This window comes from Triticum dicoccoides, chromosome 2B (genome assembly GCF_002162155.2).
Source record: "Triticum dicoccoides isolate Atlit2015 ecotype Zavitan chromosome 2B, WEW_v2.0, whole genome shotgun sequence".
In the NCBI taxonomy this organism is placed as follows: domain Eukaryota; kingdom Viridiplantae; phylum Streptophyta; class Magnoliopsida; order Poales; family Poaceae; genus Triticum; species Triticum dicoccoides.
The window spans coordinates 183,895,521-183,904,546 of record NC_041383.1 but is presented as its reverse complement, the minus strand read 5'-3'; positions in this window follow the sequence as shown (position 1 = coordinate 183,904,546).

The window sequence follows — 9,026 nt, the reverse complement described above, 5'->3', positions numbered from 1 at the left end:
ATTGGATGTCATTGATAACGGGATCACATCATTAGGAGAATGACGTGATGGACGAGACCCAATCCTAAGCATAGCACAAGATCATGTAGTTCGTTTCCTAAAGCTTTTCTAATGTCAAGTATCATTTCTTTAGACCATGAGATTGTGTAACTCCCTGATACCGTAGGAGTGCTTTGGGTGTACCAAACGTCACAACGTAACTGGGTGGCTATAAAGGTGCACTATGGGTATCTCCAAAAGTGTCTGTTGGGTTGGCACGAATCGAGACTGGGATTTGTCACTCCGTATGACGGAGAGGTATCTCTGGGCCCACTCGGTAATGCATCATCATAATGAGCTCAATCTGACTAAGTAGTTAGTCACGGGATCATGCATTATGGAATGAGTAAAGTGACTTGCCGGTAACGAGATTGAACAAGGTATTGGGATACCGACGATCGAATCTCGGGCAAGTAACATACCGATTGACAAAGGGAATTGCATACGGGATTGCTTGAATCCTTGACATCGTGGTTCATCCGATGAGATCATCATGGAACATGTGAGAGCCAACATGGGTATCCAGATCCCGCTGTTGGTTATTTACCGGAGAATGTCTCGGTCATGTCTGCATGGTTCCCGAACCCATAGGGTCTACACACTTAAGGTTCGGTGATGCTAGAGTTGTTATGGGAAATAGTATGTGGTTACCAAAGGTTGTTCGGAGTCTCGGATGAGATCCCGGACATGACGAGGAGCTCCGGAATGGTCCGTAGGTGAAGATCGGTATATTGGACGAAGGGTATTGGAGTCCGGAATTGTTCTGGGGGTACCAGGTGATGACCAGCGTGTCCAAAAGGGGTTTCGGAGGCCCCGGCAAGCGTTGGGGGCCTTATGGGCCAAGGGGAGAGGGCACATCAGCCCACTAAGGGGCTGAGCGCCCCTCCCACCCCATCTCATGTAACAAGGAGAGGTGGGGGCGCCACCCCTAGGGCAGCCGCCCCTCCCAGTTTGGGGGCAAGTTTCCTAGGGGGTGGGGGCGCCCAAACCCATATAGGGTTTCCCCTGTGGCCACCGCCCCTCCCCTAGGGAACCCTAGGGTGCCTCCCCCTCCTCCCTTCCCCCTATATATAGTGAGGGAGAGAGAGGGCAGCCGCACCCTTCCCCTGGCGCAGCCCTCTCCCTCCTCCAACACCTCCTCCTCCTCCGTAGTGCTTGGCGAAGCCCTGCCGGAGAACCACGAGCTCCATCACCACCATGCCGTCGTGCTGTCGGAGTTTTCCCTCAACTTCTCCTCTCCCCTTGCTGGATCAATAAGGAGGATACGTCCACGGGCTGTACGTGTGTTGAACACGGAGGCACTGTTGTTCGGTGCTTAGATCGGATTCGGCCGCGATCTGAATTGCTTCGTGAACGACTCCACCGATCGCATTCTTGTAACGCTTCCGCTTAGCGATCTTCAATGGTATGAATATACACTCCCCTCTCTCTTGTTGCTAGAATCTCCATAGATTGATCTTGGTGATGCGTAGAAAATTTTGAATTTCTGCTACGTTCCCCATCATTCACATCGTCATGTGATCAACACCCAAAGGGTTTACTAGAGTCAATAATCTAGTTCACATCGCTATGTGTTTAACTAAGGCATGATCATGTTTTACTTGTGAGAGAAGTTTAGTCAATGGGTCTGTCACATTCAGAGCCGTATGTATTTTGCAAATATTCTATGTCTACAATGCTCTGCATGGAGCTACTCTAACTAATCGCTCCCACTTTCAATATGTATCCAGATTAAGACTTAGAGTCATTTGGATCAGTGCCAAAACTTGTATCGACGTAACCCTTTACGACGAACCTTTTGTCACCCCCATAATCGAGAAACATATCCTTATTTCACTAAGAATAATTTTGACCAATGTCCAGTGATCTACTCCTAGATCACCATTGTACTCCCTTGCCAAATCAGGGCATAGTATACAATAGGTCTGGTCCATGGCATACTTTTATAGAACCTATGACTGAGGCATAGGGAATGACTTCCATTCTCTTTCTATTTTCTGCCGTGGTCGGGATTTGAGTCTTACTCAATTTCATACCTTTGCAACATAGGCAAGAACTCTTTCTTTGACTGTTTCATTTTGAACTACTTCAAAATCTTGTCAAGGTATTTACTCATTTATAATCTTATCAAGCGTCTTGATCTATCTCAATAGATCTTGATGCTCAATATGTAAGTAGCTTTACTGAGGTCTTTCTTTTAAAGAACTCCTTTCAAACACTTCTTTATGCTTTCCAGAAAAATTCTACATCATTTCTGATCAACAATATGTCACTTACATATACTTATCAGAAAGGTTGTAGTGCTCCCACTCACTTTATTGTAAATACAGGTTTCACTGCAAGTCCGTATAAAACTATATGCTTTGATCAACTTATCAAAGCGTATATTCCAACTCCGAGATGCTTGCACCAGTCCATAGATGGATCGCTGGAGCTTGCACATTTTGTTAGCACCTTTAGGATTGACAAAACCTTCTGGTTGCATCATATACAACTCTTCTCTAATAAAACCATTAAGGAATGCAGTTTTTACATCCATTTGCCAGATTTCATAAAATGTGGAAATTGCTAACATGATTCGGACAGACTTAAGCATCGCTACAGTTGAGAAAAATCTCATTGTAGTCAACACCTTGAACTTGTCGAAAACCTTTTTGCGACAAGTCGAGCTTTGTAGACAGTAACACTACTTTCAACGTCCATCTTCCTCTTGAAGATCAATTTATTTTCTATGGCTTGCCGATCATTGGGCAAGTCCACCAAAGTCCACACTTTGTTCTCATACATGGATCCTATCTCAGATTTTATGGCCTCCAGCCATTTCGCGGAATCTGGGCTCATCATCGCTTCCTCATAGTTCGTAGGTTTATCATGGTCTAGTAACATGACTTCCAGAATAGGATTACCATACCACACTGGGGCAGACCGTACTCTGGAAAACCTACGAGGTTCTGTAGTAACTTGATTTGAAGTTTCATGATCATCATCATTAGCTTCCTAACTAATTGGTGTAGGAATCACAAGAACTGATTTCTATGATGAACTACTTTCCAATATGGGAGCAGGTATAGTTACCTCATCAAGTTCTACTTTCCTCCCACTCACTTCTTTCAAGAGAAACTCCTTCTCTAGAAAGGATCCAATTTTTAGCAACAAAGATTTTGCCTTCGGATCTGTGATAGAAGGTGTACCCAACAGTTTCCTTTGGGTATTCTATGAAGACGCACTTCTCCGATTTGGGTTTGAGCTTATCAGGTTGAAACTTTTCACATAAGCATAGTACTCCCAAACTCTAAGAATCGACAACTTTGGTTTCTCACCAAACCACAGTTCATAAGGCGTCGTCTCAACGGATTTTGATGGTGCCCTATTTAAAGTGAATGCAGCTGTCTCTAATGCATAACCCCAAAACGATAGTGGTAAATCGGTAAGATTCATCATAGATCGCACTATATCCAATAAAGTGCGGTTATGACGTTCGGACACACCATAACGCTGTGGTGTTCCAGGTGGCGTGAGCTTGTGAAACTATTCCACATTGTTTTAATTGAAGACCAAACTAACTCAAATATTCGTCTCCACGATCAAATCGCAGAAAACTTTATTTTCTTGTTATAATGATTTTCCACTTCACTCTGAAATTCTTTGAACCAAATGTTTCAGACTTATGTTTCATCAAGTAGATATATTCATATCTGCTCAAATCATCTGTGAAGGTCAGAAAATAATGATACTCGCCACGAGCATCAACACTCATTGGATCGCATACATCGGTATGTATTATTTCCAACAAGTCAGTAGCTCGTTCCATTGTTCCGGAGAACAGAGTTTTAGTCATCTTGCCAAAAAGGCACGGTTCGCAAGCATCAAATGATTCATAACCAAGTGATTCTGAAAATCCATCTTTATGGAGTTTCTTCATGCGCTTTACACTGATATGACCCAAACGGCAGTGCCACAAATAAGTTGCACTATCATTATCAACTTTGCATCTTTTGGCATCAATATTATGAATATGTGTATCACTACGATCGAGATCCAACAAACTATTTTCATTGGGTGTATGACCATCGAAGGTTTTATTCATGTAAACAGAACAACAATTATTCTCTGACTTTAAATGAATATCCGTATTGCAATAAACATGATCAAATCATATTCATGCTCAACGCAAACGCCAAATAACATTTATTTAGGTTCAACACTAATCCCAAAAGTATAGGGAGTGTGCGATGATGATCATATCAATCTTGGAACCACTTCCAACACACATCGTCACTTCACCCTCAACTAGTCTCTGTTTATTCTGTAACTCCTGTTTCGAGTTACTAATTTTTTAGCAACCGAACAAGTATCAAATACCCAGGGGCTACTATAAACACTAGTAAGGTACACATCAATAACTTGTATATCAAATATACCAATGTTCACTCTGCCATCCTTCTTATCCACCAAATATTCAGGGAATTTCCGCTTCCAGTGACAATTTCCTTTGCAGTAGAAACACTCAGTTTCAGGTTTTGGTCCAGTTTTGGGCTTCTTCGTGGGAGTGACAACTTGCTTGCCATTCTACTTGAAGTTCCCTTTCTTTCCCTTTGCCTTTTTCTTGAAACTAGTGGTCTTGTCAATCATCAACACTTGATGCTCTTTCTTTATTTCTACCTTCGTCGATTTCAACATCACGAAGAGCTCGGGAATCGTTTTCGTCATCCCTTGCATACTATAGTTCATCACGAAGTTCTAGTAATTTGGTTATGGTGACTAGAGAACTCTGTCAATCACTATCCTATCTGGAAGATTAACTCCCACTTGATTCAAGCGATTGTAGTACCCAGACAATCTGAGCACATGCTCACTAGTTGAGCAATTCTCCTCCATCTTTTAGCTATAGAACTTGTTGGAGACTTCATATCTCTCTACTAGGGTATTTGCTTGAAATATTAACTTCAACTCCTGGAACATATCATATGGTCCATGACGTTCAAAACGTCTTTGAAGTCCCAATTCTAAGCCGTTAAGCATGGTGCACTAAACTATCAAGTAGTCATCATATTGAGCTTGCCAAACGTTCATAATGTCTGCATCTGCTCCTGCAATAGATCTGTCACCTAGCGGTGCATCAAGGACATAATTCTTTTGTGTAGCAATGAGGATAAACCTCATATCACGGACCCAGTCCGCATCATTGCTACTATCATCTTTCAACATAGTTTTTCTCTAGGATCATATCAAAAATAAAAATATGAAAGCAACAACGCGAGCTATTGATCTACAACATAATTTGCAAAATACTACCAGGACTAAGTTCATGATAAATTTAAGTTCCATTAATCATATTACTTAAGAACTCCCACTTAGATAGACATCCCTCTAATCATCTAAGTGATCATGTGATCCAAATCAACTAAACCATGTCCGATCATCATGTGAGATGGAGTAATTTTCAATGGTAAACATCACTATGTTGATCATATCTACTATATGATTCAGGCTCGACCTTTCGGTCTCCAGTGTTCCGAGGCCATATCTGTATATGCTAGGCTCATCAAGTTTAACCTGAGTATTCCGCGTGTGCAACTGTTTTGCACCCGTTGTATTTGAATGTAGAGCTTATCACACCCGATCGTCACGTGGTGTCTCAGCACGAAGAACTTTCGCAATGGTGCATACTCAGGGAGAACACTTATACCTTGAAATTTAGTGAGAGATCATCTTATAATGCTACCGTCAATCAAAGCAAAATAAGATGCATAAAGGATAAACATCACATGCAATCAATATAAGTGATATGATATGCCATCATCATCTTGTGCTTGTGATCTCCATCTCCAAAGTACCGTCATGATCACCATCGTCATCGCGTGACACCTTGATCTTCATCGTAGCATCGTTGTCGTTTCGCCACCTATTGCTTCTACGACTATCGCTACCGCTTAGTGATAAAGTAAAGCAATTATAGGGCAATTGTATTGCATACAATAAAGCGACAACCATATGGCTCCTGCCAGTTGTCCATAACTCGGTTACAAAACATGATCATCTCATACAATAAAATATAGCATGATGTCTTGACCATATCACATCACAACATGCCCTGCAAAAACAAGTTAGACGTCCTCTACTTTGTTGTTGCAAGTTTTACGTGGCTGCTACGGGCTGAGCAAGAACCGTTCTTACCTACGCATCAAAACCACAACGATAGTTCGTCAAATTAGTGTTGTTTTAACCTTCTCAAGGACCGAGCGTAGCCACACTCGGTTCAACTAAAGTTGGAGAAACTGCCACCCGCCAGCCACCTATGTGCAAAGCACGTCAGTAGAACCAGTCTCGCGTGAACGTACGCGTAATGTCGGTCCGGGCTGCTTCATCCAACAATATCGCCGAACCAGAGTATGACATGCTGGTAAGCAGTATGACTTGTATCACCCACAACTCACTTGTGTTCTACTCGTGCATATAACATCTACGCATAAAACCTGGCTCGGATGCCACTGTTGGAGAACGTAGTAATTTCAAAAAATTTCCTACGCACGCGTAAGAACATGGTGATGCATAGCAACGAGAGGGGAGAGTGTCGTCCACGTACCCTTGTAGACCAAAAGCAGAAGCATTAGAACAACACGGTTGATGTAGTCGTACGTCTTCACGGCCTGACCGATCAAGTACCGAAAGCACGGCACCTCCGAGTTCTAGCACACGTTCAGCTCGATGACGTCCCTCGAACTCTGATCCAGCCGAGTGTCGAGGGAGAGTTTCGTCAACACGATGGCGTGGGGATGATGATGATGTTCTACCGTTGCAGGGCTTCGCCTAAGCACCGCTACAATATTATCGAGGAGAACTATGATGGAGGGGGGCACCGCACATGGCTAAGAGATCAATGATCTGTTGTTGTCTATGGGGTGCCCCTACCCCCGTATATAAAGGAGCTAGGGGGGAGGCGGCCGGCCAAGGAGGAGGGCGCGCCAAGGGGGGAGTCCTACTCCCACCAGGAGTAGGACTCCTCCTTTCCTAGTAGGAGTAGGAGAGAAGGAAGGGGAAGGGAAAAGGGAAGGAAGGAGGGGGCACATCCCCTCCCCTAGTCCAATTCGGACTAGGCCTTGGGGGGCGCACGGCCTGCCCTAGGCAGCCCCTCTCTCTTTCCCGTATGGCCCAATAAGGCCCAATACTTCTCCCAACGAATTTCCGTAACTCTCCGGTACTCCGATAAATACCCATCACTCGGAACCTTTCTGATGTCCGAATATAGTCGTCCAATATATCGATCTTTACAGCTTTACCATTTTGAGACTCCTTGTCATGTCCCCGATCTCATCCGGGAATCCGAACTACCTTCGGTACATCAAAACACATAACTCATAATATAAATCGTCACCGAACTTTAAGCGTGCGGACCCTACGGGTTCGAGAACTATGTAGACATGACCGAGACATGTCTCCGGTCAATTACCAATAGCGGAACCTGGATGCTCATATTGGCTCCCACATATTCTACGAAGATCTTTATCATTCAAACCGCATAACAACATACGTTGTTCCCTTTGTCATTGGTATGTTACTTGCCCGAGATTCGATCGTCGGTATCTCAATACCTAGTTCAATCTCGTTACCGGCAAGTCTCTTTACTCGTTATGTAATGCATCATCCCGCAACTAACTCATTAGTCACATTGCTTGCAAGGCTTATAGTGATGTGCATTACCGAGAGGGCCCAGAGATACCTCTCCGACAATCAGAGTGACAAATCCTAATCTCGAAATACGCCAACTCAACATGTACCTTTGGAGACACCTGCAGAGCTCCTTTATAATCACCCAGTTATGTTGTGACGTTTGGTAGCACACAAAGTGTTCCTCCGGTAAGCGGGAGTTGCATAATCTCATAGTCATAGGAACATGTATAAGTCATGAAGAAAGCAATAGCAACATACTAAACGATCAAGTGCTAAACTAACGGAATGGGTCAAGTCAATCACATCATTCTCCTAATGATGTGATCCCGTTAGTCAAATGACAACTCATGTCTATGGTTAGGAAACTTAACCATCTTTGATTCACGAGCTAGTCAAGTAGAGGCATACTAGTGACACTCTGTTTGTCTATGTATTCACACATGTATTATGTTTTCGGTTAATACAATTCTAGCATGAATAATAAACATTTATCATGATATAAGGAAATAAATAATAACGTTATTATTGCCTGTAGTGCATATTTCCTTCAATAAACAATTTAAATCATAAAATTATAATCACAAATGGCGACATATAGAATAGGCACATATGAATCTCACCAATCGCCTACATCTCCCATGCCTTGGGGTACTACTCACACATGGCGGGAGAATCACCAAACATCATAGAGAAAAATTCAAAAGAAATCATATCGATAATATCGTGAAGATCCATACTAAGATGAATGATTAAACAAGTCTCAATCTTAGGATGCGTAAGAATAGAGTTATACACCCTGTCCTTACAACTCTGAATTCCTCTCCCTATGGTGATGATGTGATGAACAAGAAGGAGACGGTAAAACGAGAAGAAAAGGGTCGGTGGGGCTTCTTCTTCTCCAGATCTCTTCTTCCTCTATTGCTGGATGGTGTGGTGGCTGCTAGGTCTCTCTGATGCGTTCTCTCCCTTCAGAAGGTTGTTAATGTGGATGAGGGGAGGCCATAGGTGCCTGGTGCGACTGTCGGTGTCAAAACCGGCGGATCTCGGGTAGGGGGTCCTGAACTGTGCGTCTAAGGCTAATGGTAAGAGGAGGCGGGGGACACAATGTTTACCCAGGTTTGGGCCCTCTCGATGGAGGTAATACCCTACTTCCTGCTTGATTGATCTTGATGATATGAGTATTACAAGAGTTGATCTACCACGAGATCATAGAGGCTAAACCCTAGAAGCTAGCCTATGATTATGATTGTTGTTGTCCTACAGACTAAACCCTCCGGTTTATATAGACACCGGAGGGGGCTAGGGTTACACAGAGT